Raw genomic sequence first — 15,269 nt, forward strand, 5'->3', positions numbered from 1 at the left:
TGCGCTTCCCGGAGGGTGAGCAGGCTGTGGGGTCCCCCAAAGAACTCCAGCCTGGGAGTAAAGCCACCCCCACCCTGGAAGCTGAATGGGGAGAGGGCTGGCTTGGGTGTGTGGGTGTGGGGCTTCCCATATAATTTGCCTTCTGAATTTTCCTGTTTGCAGTTGGACAGCCCTACACACAGCTGGGCTTGGTGTTCTCCGATTCAGAGAGTCTCTTACCTTTTCCAGAGAAAAGGCCTGCAGGCTGTTGTAGTGGGGAAGGACAGCCAGCTGTGGGCGTCGGGAGGGACTGGCACTCTTAACTGCTGCTTAGATTTTCCACCTCCCTTCCTCTGAGCTCTACCCACCCCCACCGCCTGGCCCTTCCAACTTCTGAGTCTTTGGAGCTCACCCAGTGTAATTGGGACCGATCCCTCGTTCTCCCAACTGCCGGTTTAGGATTCCGTTTCCTGTGCTGCCAAGTCAGTACCGCTCAGCCACCTGCCTGCCACCTTCCACATTCATATTGCTATCACTGCCTCTCTCATTGTCTCCATTCCTGTGGGCCTTAAAAAAATCCTCTTATTGCTGGTTCAGTGGGGTCAAGGAGTCAGCACAAGTAGAACATGGGTTCAATTCACCATCTTTCCTGGCCAGTTTTCTAACATAAAATTGCACTGCCAGGGAAGAAAGGGGCAGAATGTATCCCGAGCCTTTGGAATCCGTTGTCTCAGGGAGGCCACCAACAGCAGCTGGGAGATGAAGGAGAGGACAGGAGGAAATCGCCAATTCTTACCTTTGGATTGTTTCATTTTCTACTGCGCATGTCCGCTTTCTAATGACAAGCTGCGGACCGCATTGCCCGCACAGGGGCACTTGCTAAGCACCTGTCACTGGGGGACACCGCTGGCGCTGGCGGAAGTGAGGGAAGCGGGGAGCTCCTTCCTGGGGGCAGGCGGCAAGGCCCACCTGGCTGGGAAGGCCAGCACTGCGCTCCGTGTGGTGACGCGTGAAAGATTTGTGAAAGGACCAGGAGGACAGGCCCCAGGCTCGGGAGACTTGCGTGCTGTCCCACTCGGCTGCGGTTCCTGTTGCCTGGTAAAGGGGAGGATTGAGTCGGCCGAAATAAGCTATTCTTAGCTTCTGCGGGAGTGATCAATTTTAAGTTTTTAAATCGTCTTCTCTCTGCACAAGTGAAACAAGGACCCCAAGCTGTTGGCTACCCCAGAAACTGACTCAGGCCACGAATGCTGAGTGCCGGAGCGCGAGGCGCTGCGCCTCCCGTGCTAGACACCACCCGGGCACTTACGTGTTGGAAGGGATGGTTTGGGCAAATTCGTTCTGGAGTTTTCCAGCACTGGATAATGGGAATCACAAACACATTAGGTGTGGACATTTGGAGACCCCTCCCCTAGGTCGAGACATTCAGCTTCCAACTGCGGCCCTTCCGTGGGATTCATTTTCCCATGCACACTTCTCCACTCCAAAATTACTAAAATACTAAAACAAAAATAGGTTTTGTTTTCAAACACAAAGATCGTTCATCTATTTTTTTTAAAGTATGGTGTCTAATATTTTTTTTCCTCAAATGGTAGCCAATTCATCCAACACTATGTATTGAAGAAGCCATTCCGTTTCCTTTCTGATTTGAAGTGCCATCCTAGTCACTAACTAAAACTCACCTGGGTTTTTTTAAATAATGGGATTCCCAGACCCCACCCGAGGATGGGAATCTCTGGCAGTGGGACTCGGAGCCCTGCGGCCCAGTCTGGCCCAAGGATGAGGAGCATGAACATCACCCAGGAGCTCGTCAGAAGTTAAAGGTCTTGGTACCCACCCTAGATGGGCCCACCCCAGGTGGGCTGAATCAGGAACTCAAGAGTGGGGCCCAGCAATGTGTGCTGTCCCTGGACCTCTGGCTGATTCTGTTGCTGGCTGTGGTTTGAGAATCGCTGACCTAAAACAGTGTCCAGTGCGGTGCTTGCCGCTGAAGTGTCCACAGCAGAGATAGGGACGTCTTGACAGTCGATGGTGAGTGCTGACACAAGCGTCACTTGTTAATCCACTTTCTCCAGCTCTGTGTTCCTGTCTGCTGTCAGGAGAGTTGCTCATAGACTTGCCTGTAGATGACACACAGATGACAGGATGGCATGAAATAGCTTTGTTCCCCACCCCCCACCCCCCCACCAGAAAGGCTGAGGCTGAGCCCCAGCAGGGCCCTCCCAGCCCTGGGCTGGGCTCCACTCCCTTCTCTCCCTCCTGGGCTGACTTTAGCAGGATACACAGCTGGAGGCCGTGGAGCAAGCAGGTGGGCTTCCTGACTCCCGGTTCTGTTGCAGGGGCGGGGCTGCCGGGGTGGGCGGGGCTCTGAGGAGGACCACCCTCCTGACTGCTGCGGGGATTCCCACCTCCTGGGCAGGGGGCCCCAGGGGCTCAGGAGATCTTCCCCCACAAGGCCTTGGGATGTTGCAGTGACCGGGCCAGGGCCCTCTGTGGGGAGGGCCGCAGGTAGTTGCCCAGTGTCAACCCAGAGAGCCAAGTGCCACTGTGCCCGACGCCCAGAGGCTGCTGGAGCCCAGAGGCGGTGCCCGGCCAGTTTCAGGGCAGCTGGGAGGGCTCGCTGCTCACAGGAATATAAGTCTCAGTTGGGACCCTCCCACTGGCCATCCGGAATGGAAATCCGGTTTCCACCTTCCAGCCTTCCACTGTCTGATTCCTCAGCGTGGTTTCAAAGTGAGTGGCCTCTGGGCTGGGTTCCAGGCCCACTGTCCCGGGCAAGGCTGTGCCACAGCAGGGGCTCTTCCTGCGAGGGTAAGCTGGGGCACCTTGGTTCCAGGTAGACTAGGGTTTCTCCAACCTGTTTGGCATGGATCACCTGGGTGCTCGTTAAACTACAGGCTCCCAGGCCCTTCCTGTGGAGATCTGGGTAGGGCCTTGGAGGTTGGACCTGAGAAATGGGCATAACAGATGCCCATGTGACCCCTCTCAGTCTAGTGGGAAGCCCAAACTCGTGGTTACCGGAGCTTTGGACAAGTGGAGGGAGGGACTCCTGAGGTCTAGGAGCTAAAAACGCGCTCCTGGACTCACCCGAGTAACCGTCCTTCAGACCCTCCCCTCCGCCCCTCCCGGCATGACTCAGAGGAGCGTTTTCTTGCTCGCGCAGCCCGGGTTCCTTGGAAACAGAGCAGATTTTTACTCTGCTGCCAACACTGGGGCCCCACCCTGGACGCAGGGGTCGCCGCAGCACCTACTTTCCTGGGCGGGCTTTGTCTTCCTGGGGTCGGTACAGCCCAGACTCGCAAGGGTTCTGGGGGGTGGGGTCCCACCTCTGAACCCTACCGGGGGCGCGTTGCAGGCCTGAGACAGAAGCTTGGACCGAAGCTCCCCCCACCTTGGCAGGAGGACACTGGCTACAGTCTGTGGATCCTTCCAAAAACAGGGGCGTTATGGGTGGGGGGCGTCTGGAGCAGCAACAGCTCAAAGAGTTTGCTAGAAAGAGTTTCCCTCTGGGGGTGGGGCTGGGCCTGGCGCTCCCGAGCACGTGCGGAGGCTATTTTGGAGGCGGTTTTATTTCCTGCCGGCGCCGAGGCTGCCCGGCCGCCCCCTCCCCCGGCAGCGTGCAGAGGCGGGCGGGGGCGCGGGATGCGGCGCGGTCTCCGTCTCCGCGGGCGGCGCACGGGGTGCCGGGCGTCGGGGGCGCCCCCGGCGCGCGGGGCCTGGGCCGGGCCTGCCGGGCGGCCAGCGGGGGGCGCCCGCGCCGCTCTCAGCCCAGCCCGGGAGCGCCGGCCCTCCCGCGGCCACTCGGGCGGCCACTCGGGCGGCGGCGGCCGGAGCGGGAGCCGCGGCGCAGGTGAGCGCGGGGCCGGGGCCGGGGCCGGGGCCGGGCGGCGAGGGACGAGCGCAAGCCGGGCCCGCGGGGAGCGCGGCGGGGCGGGCCGGCCGGGGATGCGCCCGCGCGGGGGGCCGCCCGCTGGTCCCCACCCAGGCGGAGCGGTGCCGGGCGCGGGGCGCCTGCCCTTCCCGGCCTGCGGCGGGGACGCGAGGGCCGGGCCCGGAGCCTCCCCGCCGACCCCGCAGGCGCCCGGCCCTCCGCTCTCGCGTTCTCTCCAGCCCAGGTTCAGCTGCGTCTTCCAGGTGCCCCTCGCCCTCCGTCCCCTGGCGCCGCGGGCAGGAGAGGCGACCCGGACGCTGCCCCGGCGGGCAGGGTGACCGCCAGCCCCACCTCTCAGACGGCACGACCGGACCGAGAGGCCAGGGCTCTGCGCCCCCGGGGGAGAGAGGGCTGCCTGTCCGGGTGGGGCAGGGCCTGGTGGGGTGTCTGTCGTCTGCTGGAAGTGAAAGCAGCGCGGGGGGGAGCTCAGAGAGGACAAGAGGACAAGATGGGGTTTGGGCTGGAAGATCCCAGCGGAGCCGGCAGGGAGCAGGACCCCTCGCAGCGGACGGGCGAGGGCGGGTGGGGTGGGCGCGGCCGGCCCCTGCCTCGGGTCCCCTTCGGGGGAAGCCAGACATCTTCCCGTGGGGAGATGACAAGGGTGGGACCGGCCCCGGTTGGGGAGAGCTGCTGGGTCCTCTCAGCGTGGCTTGCAGTGCTCTCTCTCCTGGCTTGTGTCTCAGAAGTCCCCGAGCCCCAGCTGGAAATGAGAGCTCGGGCTCCATTAATGGAAGCAGAGCCCCAGGAAAAGGAGCACTGGGGGCCCGTGTGGTTGGCACAAGCCCCCTCAAGCCGGGTCCCCAGTGGTGCCCCCCTGAGGTTTGGATTAATGAAGAATGACCAACAGGACTGCGGGCGGTGAAGCGGTGGGGACGTGGCGGGCAGGGGCCCTCCCGCGAGAGGGGAGCTTGTGTGCCGGGGACCTGGGGCCAGGCTGGGGGAGGGTCGGACCCCGGGCCACTGAGGAGGCCCCCAGGAGTGGCTGGCTGGGCTCGGGGCGGAGCTGGGCAGCCCCCTGCATGGTGAGGTGGTGGTCGCCCGCACACGTGTAGACAGAGTGCCTCTTAGAGCTGCCTCCCCAGGTGCCAGGTGCTCTTCCTTCACCAGCCACGCGGGCCCTGGATGCCCTCGGGCTGTCGCAAGTGGGTGCTCCTGGGCCTTGTGCGGAGGACGGCGGGGAGAGCTGGGTCCCCCTGGGCCCTCCCAGGGTGTCCTCTGGCTCATGGAACCCCGAGCCCCGCCGGGCCTTGGAACCCGTGTGGGTTAGGCCGGGCAGGGTGCTCAGGCCCGTCTACAGGTGGGAGAGCTGCGGGCGTCAGCGGTCTCGGAGCGAGCAGGCCGCAGCTGGGACGCGGGCTCCTGGCCTCGCGGTCCAGTCCTGGCGGTCCAGGTGGGGGCCTGACCCCCAGCTCCGAAGGCGGGTTCTCAAGCTGGCCTGTTAAATCCCCCCTCGAGGGCAGAACACGTTGCCTGCCCACCTCCCCTTCTTGTTCCTTGTCCTGACCCCACCTCTTGGACAGCCCCTCCGCGCTAGCTGGGCACGAAGCGACTGCTGGTGGGGGAGAGGGGAGTATGTTGACCCCCTCCCTGGCCGAATCCAGCAAGGGAGCCTCAGATGGGCCGGCCTGTGTCCGGGCAGAGGGGGAGCGAGGTGTGTTCCTGCGCTCACGAGCCCACTGGCCAGCAGGAGGGACACAGTGGTCGCACCTTGACCCCGCTGGCTCTCACGGCAGATGGGCGGTCTGCGGGGTACGTTGGAGGGGGAGAGGGAGAGGTCTTTATTGAGGTATCTGAGGGAGTTTGTTGACAAATCATTTTCTTATTCATGCTTTCCGTGCTTGCAAAAGTGTCTGCAATGAGGAAGAAAACCAAAATTTTATTCCTGTTTTGTTCTGGTATTCTCAAGAGCAGTTCTGCTGCTTCTGAAACTTAGCATTGGGTTTGCAGATGGGTCTGGAGGCTGGTACGAGGCTGTGAATTTAATGGGGTATCAAATGGCGAGGTCCCAGGATTTGGAGATATTTCAATACAAATTAGCCATAAAACCTAAAAGAATGGCTTGGGACTCAGGCAGAAGATGCCGTAATCAGTTGGTTGCAGACACCTAATCAGGGTGTCAGCATCACCTCTTCCACTGTGTCTGCTGGTGTCTGTGGCTCAGGAAGGCTGGACAGCTGTGTGTGCCCTGTGGCCTCTTCCCAGATAACGGAGGACTGCGTGTGACCCCTTGAGCCTCTCCTGCTCTCTGCTGGGAGGACCGGCACCGTTCCCGCCTCCCTGACCCTGCTCTCGCTGTTCCTCCTCCCTGTGACCCTTCCTGTAGCCCTGTAATGTGTCTGAGACAGCTGACCTCAGCGGTCACCTTCAACCCTGGTCTGTGGGTCAGGGACGTGGTGGCCTGGGGGATCATACGACTTCAGGCCGTGCCTCTGGGGCATTTATAACACCTTCCTCTGCCTTTTAGACACGGACATTTGGGCCTGGACTGTGACTTTAAGAGGAGGAAAAGGCGGCACCGCAGCCCTCATTATCCCCTAGAGTGGAGAGGTGGGAGGGTCCTCCGCACCTGAGAACATTCTTTATCTGGAAATGGCTTAATGAGGCCCTGTAGGGTGGGAGTGGTGGGCATCTGGCCAGGGTCATTGCCGGGTGCGGGGGAGCTGGCGGCGGGCAGGGTGTGTGCAGGAGGGCACTCCTCAGTTAATGACCACCTGACGAGTGAGGTGGCTTGAGCACGGGCTGTCCAGGTGTTTGCAGAGGGAGCCTCTGTTTTCAGTTAACAAAGGCCATTATTTGCAAGCTCTTAGGCATGGAGGACAAGAGCACAGGCTCTTGAGGGAGCCCCCTGGGCTTGAGTCCCAGCTCAGCATTTCCTGGCTGTGTAACTTTGAGCAAGGGCTTCAACCTCTCTGAGCCTCAGTTTCTCATTAGTCGCCAGGTTAAAGGAGGAGAAAGAGACATGATAACAGAATGCAGTACGTGAGCCTAGGCTGACAAAAAAGGTATAAGGGTCATTATTGGAACAGTTGTTAAACTTGGATATGGGCTGTAGATTAAATTATATCAATTTTAAGTGATCTGATTACTATTTATATGAGTCCTTGCTGTTAGGAAATACGCACTAAGGTATTTAGGGGTAAAGGGGCACAGTATAAGTAACCTACTCTCAATTAGTAAAGAGAAACCAATATATAGACAGATAATAAATAAAATGAGGCAAAATGGTACAAATAGGCAGATCTGGATAAAAAGTATAGGGGAGTGCTTTGTACTTACAACTTTTCTGAAAGTTTTTAAAAATTATTTCAAAATACAATTTTAAAAAAAGCATATCTTATGGGGGTTTGGTACGAATGGAAATGACATTAATTCCTGTGACTTAAAACAGTGCTGGGCTCTCAGTGAACCTTAGCTCTCATTGTTGCTGTTGCTTTTTGTTGTTATTGTGGGAAAAGTGCGCCTCATCTCGTAGTCACGATAACCCTGCGAGGCAGGCCTTGTTTCTCCACTTTACAGATGACACAGTTGAAGCCCAGAGAGGTTAAGTGGTTTGCTCAGGGCCACACAGCAGTGAGTCCAGGGCATCGACAGGAGGGCTGCAGAAGTGCTTAAAATTTGCTTTGGATTAATTGCCAACATTTGAAAACCACAAGATTTTTACATAAAAATACTCAGATTTCTTGTTTCCTTTGCCAACTCAGAGGGCCTGCACCACTGGCCACGTTGGCATGTGGCAGTTACTGGCTGAAGCTCAGCAGTGGCTCCTCGTCACATGGGGCTCAGGCCCTGGGTTTGTCCCAGTCCCTAACTGGCCGGCCTTGTGTATCGATGTCCCTGCCTGGCCTCCAGGGCCCCCAAGTGTGCTGTCCTGGGGAAGTGCTCTCAGGATGCCCTGCCACAGTGCTGGGTTCTTCCCCTCCACCCACCTGCTCCTCGGTCTTGGGGGTGCTGCATTGCACCCCCTCTGCTCAGCCAGTACTGGAGCCCCTCTCGTATGTTTGGGCAGCGGCTGGGGGGCTGCAGGGGAGGAGGAAGAGGAGTTTGAAGCTTCGAGGCTGCAGCCTGCTGTCCTGTCACACCCCAGTCCTCCCTCCATCCCGCCATAGCCCTGAACTGTGTGCCTGGCCCTCGAGGGGGTGCAGGGGGGCTCACGGACCACCCCATGAGGAGGGTGCAGGGGAACTCATAGACTGGAGGGTGGTGGGAGGATTGGAGGGACGGGCCTGTCGGTCTGGAGCAGGTTGAGCTCTGCACACGTGGCCGAGGTGGCGGTTTCACCCCAGTGTTGGGCCCCTGGTGCTGGTTGCCGTCCCTCCTGGGTGCAGGGCCCGCAGGAATGGGCGGAGCAGGGGCTGGCCATGGGCGCGACTGGCCGCGCGTTGTTCACGTGACCGGGTAGCTGTGCCTCAGGGTCCCCATTGTCACAGAGGAGGGGGCAGGCCCAGTGAGGATGCAGGAGGAGCTCAATCTGGTGAGTTTGTGTTTAACAGATGGGGAAACTGAGGCCTGGAGAGGCGATGTGACCCTCAGAGGTGTGACAGCCAGGCAGCAGCAGTGCTGGGCGCTTCTGCCTCCTGGGCCAAGGCTCTGAGCTACGTTGCTGGACAGAGGAGAAAGCTCATTTCTTATTTTTAAGTGACTTTAATTTTTTAATTACAGAAATAAAATAAATTAATTTAATTTACATTTAATTATTGAAAAATCAGAAAATATAAGCAATAAGGTGGGAAAAAACTTAAAGTGTGTACTTTTTGAAGTAACCCATTAATATATTGGTATATATTCTTCCAGACTTTTTTTTTAAAAAACATATTACAAGAAAAAAAATTGAGCATTATAACTTCCTTATTGTCCTCTGAGGAGAGTTCCGTCCGTCGGCTTGTCTGGCCCAGTCTTCGTGTGCAGAGTGGGGCGCGGGGACCCCGGGGTGGTCTCGGCATCGGGGCGGCCGGCCCCGGGTCGGAGCAGCCCTGGTTGGCCCTCTCTGTCCCTGTCGCTGGCTGTCCCCACGTTGCCAGTGTTTTGCGGTGAGAGCGCGGCACTAAGCGGCCGGTAGCCACGTGCTCGCGTGTACTGGGGAGAGTTTGTGTAGCGTAAAGGAAAATGGGTCCCTTTTTTAGCTTTGTGGTGCCCTCAGACTGGACCCGGGTTTGCGGTGGGGCCGCATCTTGGGGCGTGGAGGCCTCGGGCGCCGAGAGCTTTCCATTACCCCACTGAACTGCCCCGTGGCTGCAGGGTGAGGCAGGGCGGGCTCCCAGGAGAGGCTTTGCCAGCGGGAGTGCTAAGTGGCCGCCGCCCAGGCTGCGACCTGAAGCCCTTGAGCTCCTGTGGGTGCGGTGGGTCAGGCGGGAGGTGGATGGGGAGGTGTCTGCTGCTGGCGGTGACAGGGAGGCTGCAGCCCTGTTGCCGGCAAGTGCTGCTCTGTCTCTCTGTCTCTGCTGTGTGTCTGTCTCTGTGTGTCTCTGTCCCTCTGTGTTACTGGTCCCAAGGCCAGTAACTACAGGTTCCTCATCTGTAGGAAGGGGTTAAAAATGACCCCTTGGCTGTGTGAGACTCAAATAGGACAACAGAGGCAGAGCCCTTACTGTGATGATGTCTCAGCATTTCGTAGTGGGAAAATTAAACGTACGCTACGGAGGGCAGGAAGGCACGCTCGCCCCCCAGACCCCCTCAGCGTCCCCAGGCCCAGCCCTTGGCTCCTCAGGAGTCTGTGCTGCCACGCGCCCCTCCCCCACCCGCCACTCCGAGACATCTGTCACTTCATCTGCAGAAATGGTCGTCTGTGTTACTAAAGCATAAGGGATCTCACCAAAAAACTGTTAGAACTACTAAGTAAATACAGTAAAGTTGCGAAGTCAACACACGAAAACCCAGTAGCGTTTCTATATGTTAACCACCTAGCTGAACAAGAAATCAAGATAATAATCCCATTTACAATAGCCACAAAAAAATACTTAGGGATAAATTTAACCAAGGAGGCGAAAGATCTGTACATTGAAAACTGTAAAACATTGATGCAAGAAATTGAAGACACAAATTGATGGAAAGAGACTCATGTTCATGGATTAGAAGAATTTATATTGTGAAAATGTCCATAGTACCCAAAGTGATCTACAGATTCAGTGCAATCCTTATCAACATTCTAATGATTTTTCACAGAAACGGAAAAAACAATCCTAAAATTCATGTGAAACCACAAAAGACCCCAAATAGCTAAAGCAGTCCTGAGCAAGCAGATCAAAGCTGGAGGCATCACACTGCCTGATTTCAAACTATATTACAAAGCTACGGCAATTAAAACAGCACAGTACTGACATAAAAATAGATACATTGACCAGTGGAACAGGATAGAGGGCCTGGAAATGAATCCACACATTTATAGTCAATTGATTTTTCAACAAGGAACACACAATGGAAAAAGGGTAGCCTCTTTAATAAAGGGTGTTGGAAAACTGGATATCCACATGCAGAAATATGAAATTGGACTCTTATGTGATATACAGAAAACAAACTCAGTGAATTAAAGACTTACACATAAGACATGAGCTCTGAAACTACTAGAAGAAAACATAGGGGAAAAGCTATGTGACTAACATTGGTCTGGGCAATGATTTTTTGGATTTGACCCCAAAAGCTCAGGCAACAAAAGTAAAAATAGACAAATGGAATTACATCAAACTAAGAAGCTTCTGCACAGCAAATGAAACAATTAGTACAGTGAAGAGAAAACTATAAATTGGGAGAAAATGTTTGCAAGCCAAATATCCGATACAGGGTTAGTATCCAAAATATATAAGGAACTCAACTCAAGAAAGTAAATAACCCAATTAAAAAATAGGCAAAGGACTTGACTAGACATTTCTCAAAAGAAGATATGCAGATGGCCAACATATATATGAAAAAATGCTCAATATCATAATCATTAGGAAAATGCAAATTAAAACCACAATGAGACACCACCTCACACTTGTTGGAATGGCCATTCTCAAAAAGACGAAAGATAACTAGTGTTGGAGAAGATGTAGAGAAAAAGGAACCCTTGCACACTTGTGGGAATGTAAATTAGTACAGACATTGTGGAAAACAGTAGGGAGATTCCTCAAAAACTAAAAATAATACTAGCTTATGATCTGGCAATCGCACTTCTGGGTATATGTCCAAAGAATTTGAAATTAGTATGTTGAAGAGATACTTGCACCCTTGTGTTCATTGCTGCAGTATTCACAATAGCCAAGGTGTGTGATCAACCCAAGAGTCCACCAGCGGATGGATGGATAAAGAAAATGTGTGTGTGTATCATATTCAGCCTTAAGAAAGGAGATTCTGTGTTTCATGACAACATGGATGAATCTGGAAGACATCATGCTAAGTGAAATAAGCCAAGCACAGAAGGACAAATACTGCATGATCTTACATGTGGAATCTGAAACAATCGAACTCAGAACAGAGAGTGGAATGGTGGTTACTGGAGGCTGTGAGAGAGTGTGTTGCAGGGGAAATGGGGAGATGTTAGTCAAGGGGTACAAAGTTTCAGTTAGGAGAAATGGTTTTTTGAGATATATTGCACAACATGGGTGACTACAGTTAATGATAGTGTGTATTTCAAAATTGCTAAGAGTAAAATTTAAATGTTCTTAGCACAAAAAGTGATAAATAATTTGAGATGATGGATACATTGATTAGCTTGAGTTAATCATTCCACATCATATATATGTAACATCACTTTGTATCCCTTAAATATATACAATTATAATTGGTCAATTTATAATAAAATTGTAAAAACCACATAACATTATTGCCACACATGGAAATTAGCAATTATTTTTTTTTTTACTCTTTTTTTGAGACAGGGTCTTGCTGTATTGTCCAGGCTGGAGTGTATTGCAGTGGTGCGATCATAGCTCACTGTACCCTCAAACTCCTGGGCTCAAGTGATCCTCCTGCCTTGGCTTCCTCCCAAAGTGCTGGGATTACAGGTATGAGGCACCATGCCCAGCCAATAATTCTTTAAGATCATAATTATGCATTCAGTGTTCAAATTTTCAATTCTTTAATAAATGTCAAAAAATATATTTTTTAATTTTTAAAAATCAGAATCCAAATGAGGTCCGCATGATGAGATTGGTTGACATGTTTCTGAAGTCTTTCATCTGTTGGATTGATATTCATGCATTCTGTCTCTCGCACAGTGTTTATGTCGAACTGGGTCCCTTTACCTGTAGGAGAGCTTCCTATGGCGTGTAACGTGTTCCTTGTCCCCGAACTGTAAATTGGCAGTTGTATCCAGAGGCTTGATCTAATTCAGTTTTCTTTTTTCATCCAACTGCACATTGGAGATGGTATTGCCAATTTTTGGAGGCATGCGTGGTCTAGTTGAATTTTCTTTTGTAATGCAGGCAGTCATTGGTGTTCAATGGCTTTAAGGTAGTCTTTTTAGTTAGGATAAAAACCAGTTTTCACCTGGTGACAGGTGGTGCCTAGTTTGGCACTGGGTGGAGAACTCCCAATCTCAGGGCATTGCTTTTGCTCATTCCTGCTTTTTCTCCTGTTACTTTTTAATTACGTGGGTAGTGTGTTTTTATTAGAGAAAAATTGAAAAGCAGATATAAAAAGATAAATATTAAAGTAAATCTGTGCTGAATTTTATCACTTAGTGATAACTCCTAAGATTTGAATGTTCTTCCCCGTTGTCTTGCATGCAAAAAAATATATGTGCCTCTGTGACATCGTTAAATGGAGATGGATCCCACGTCACATACGGTTCTGTGAGCTGCTGTTTTCACTTGGTGGGCTGTCGGCAGCCCCCTTCCCTGGATCTGGTCAGGGCGGGGGTGGCTTCCTCCTGCCCTTCCGTGGGTCACGCTGGGCCGGGTGCAGGGAAGGACAGGCGGCTGCTGGTGTGGCCCAGCTGCCAAGTTTTTGAAAGGAAATAAGGGCTTTTGGTTGGCAGGGCAGTTGCTTTCACATCTGTTCTTTTAGGATTCTCTGCTGTTACTCAACACACCATGACCCCGGCTGCCCTTTTCCTTCTCCAAAGCCCTGTGTCCCAAACCTGGCAGGGGCCGGGGCTCTGGGGTCATGGGAGCCAGTCCCCTGCCCTTGGGCAGACTGTCACTCACAGGATGTAGGGTTGTTCATCTTTCCTTGCTCTGGCATTGGAAGTGGGCCAAGCAGCAGCAGCGATTCCAGGTTCTGCATAGGAGAGGCAGTAGCTGAGGGGAGCTGAGTTTGATAGCAAAGATGCTGTTTACTTAGAATATGGGTTCATTTGGAGTGGCTTTGCGGCTCACCCCTGGTTACCCCTTAGGACCACCACTGATTAGGAGTCAAGGCCCCGGCTCTCTCCTGTAACTTACAGGAGGCTGCCTGACCTCACTAAGCACCTTCCCTCTGGAAACCCCTTTGCTGCCTGTTAAATGAAGGCACGAACCAGGGCATGTCCATATGTTCCCAGCCCGGGAAAGGGAGGGAGCCCTGCAGATCCCTGAGCCCACAGCTGGGAGGAGATGACACGGAGGCCCGGAGGAGTTGAGTTGACGCGTTGGAATGCTCCCACCCCCCGTGTGAAAAATCCATCTGGGAGGAGAGCGAGTGGCACCGTGAAGCTGTGCCTGGCTCGCGAGGTCTGCTCTCCGGGGCTCTCGCCTCAATCCAGAGTGCAGAAGAGCCGGGGCCGGAAGCCAGTACTGAGTCCGCCTGCTCTGTCCTTCCAAGCGGGGTGAGCGGGGAGGGGGACCCATGCTGCTGATTGCAGGGTGGGTTCCATGTTTTTGCTCTGTGCTCTTGCTGGGAGAATCTGGGGACAGGTCAATATGGCAAAAATGTCACAAGGGTCTCTGTTTTTTTTTTTTTTTTTTTTTTTTTTTTTTTTTTTTTTTTTTTTTTGAGACAGAGTCTCACTCTGTCACCCAGGCTAGAGTGCCGTGGCGTCAGCCTAGCTCACAGCAGCCTCAAACTCCTGGGCTCAAGGGTTCCTCCTGCCTCAGCCTCCCGAGGAGCTGGGAATACAGGCATGCGCCACCATGCCCGGCTAATTTTTTCTATATATTTTTAGTTGGCCAGCTAATTTCTTTCTATTTTTAGTAGAGACGGGGTCTCGCTGTTGCTCAGGCTGGTCTCAAACTCCTGAGTTCAAACGATCCACCCGCCTCGGCCTCCCAGAGTGCTAGGATTACAGACGTGAGCCACCGCCCCCGGCCACAAGGGTCTCATGAGTGCCTGGTGTTGGGGAGAGGTGGTCCTTGTCCTTGGCAAGGTGAGTCTGATGGAAGAGAGAGGGGACCCGTGGTCACTCCTGAGCAGACAGGGCTGCTACTTGAGAGGGTGTTAGTCCAGGTTCTTTGATCTGCAAGGCCAGAAGCCCTACTCTAACTGACGGGAAGGGGAGAGAGAGGGGACTTAATGGTTGCTGTAATTAAAAGGCTAGGGGGAGATTTTGTGTGGATTCAGGCATGGCTGTATCCAGGAGCTCAAATAATATACAAGATTCTGGTCTCCTTTCCATTTCTTTGTCTTGGCCTCATTTTCAGGCAAGTTCTCCCATGTCATTGTTTTTGGCCTCTATTGCATAACAGATTACCCCAATTATCTCACAGTTTCTGTAGGTCAGGAATTCGGGCTTAGCGGGGTAGGTCTGGCTTAGGGTCTGTGATGAGGTTGCAGTCAAACTGTCGAGCTGCAGTCATCTGAAGGCTTGGTCACAGGGATGGCACGATGGTGCTGGCTGGTGGCAGGCGGCCTCAGTTCCTCCCCACGTGGCTCTTTCCACAGGGCTGCCGAGCATCCTCATGGCATGGTGTCTGGCTTCCCCAGCAGGAATGATCCAAGAGAGAGCGGAGTGGAAGCTGTGGTGTCTTGTATGACCTCAGAGGTCATGCGTTGTGATTTCCGGGAGGGGAATATTCAGGACGTGAATGCCAGGAGGCAGGAGTCGTTGGAGGCTGAGTGAGGCTGAGTGCCACAGTGGCAAAGATGGCCCCAGTGGCTTCTGGCTCACATCCTGCCAGTCTGGTGAGACGCAAGCACCTTCCCCACACGGTTCCATCAAAAGTCACAGAACTGGACCCTATCAGACCACCTTGAGTCATACGCCCAGGCCTCAGCGTCTGTTTGTGATGTGCCCACCCCTGGAGGGCTGGTTCCCACAGGAACGGGGAGCTGTTACCAGAGGGGAAATGACATCCTCTAGGAGGAGGCCTGACAGGTAGCCTGTGGCATTGTGACGCCAGGGCGTTGGGGAAGGCTTCCTGGAAGAGGTGGTGTTTGTACCTGTCTCGGCAGGATGGGTGGCACTGAGCATTCCGGGAGGCAGAAAGGCCTGAGAAAGGTGTGGAAGAGTGAGACGCTGGACAGCAGTTCG

General features: G+C 53.9%; 1 protein-coding gene across 3 annotated transcripts in view; it reads left to right on the plus strand.

Annotated features, from left to right (window-relative positions):
* Positions 1-3,781: 3,781 nt before the first annotated feature.
* Positions 3,782-15,269, plus strand: part of ADCY7 (adenylate cyclase 7) — a 57,619-nt gene continuing 46,131 nt past the window's right edge. Inside the window, exon 1 of one of the 3 annotated variants that reach the window (XM_045534015.1) lies at positions 3,782-3,829. The gene's annotated coding sequence lies outside the window, so the exon portion shown is untranslated. The remainder of the gene's footprint in view (positions 3,830-15,269) is intronic. The other 2 variants (XM_045534016.1, XM_045534013.1) reach the window with 2 other exon arrangements.

This window comes from Lemur catta, chromosome 20, assembly GCF_020740605.2.
Source record: "Lemur catta isolate mLemCat1 chromosome 20, mLemCat1.pri, whole genome shotgun sequence".
In the NCBI taxonomy this organism is placed as follows: domain Eukaryota; kingdom Metazoa; phylum Chordata; class Mammalia; order Primates; family Lemuridae; genus Lemur; species Lemur catta.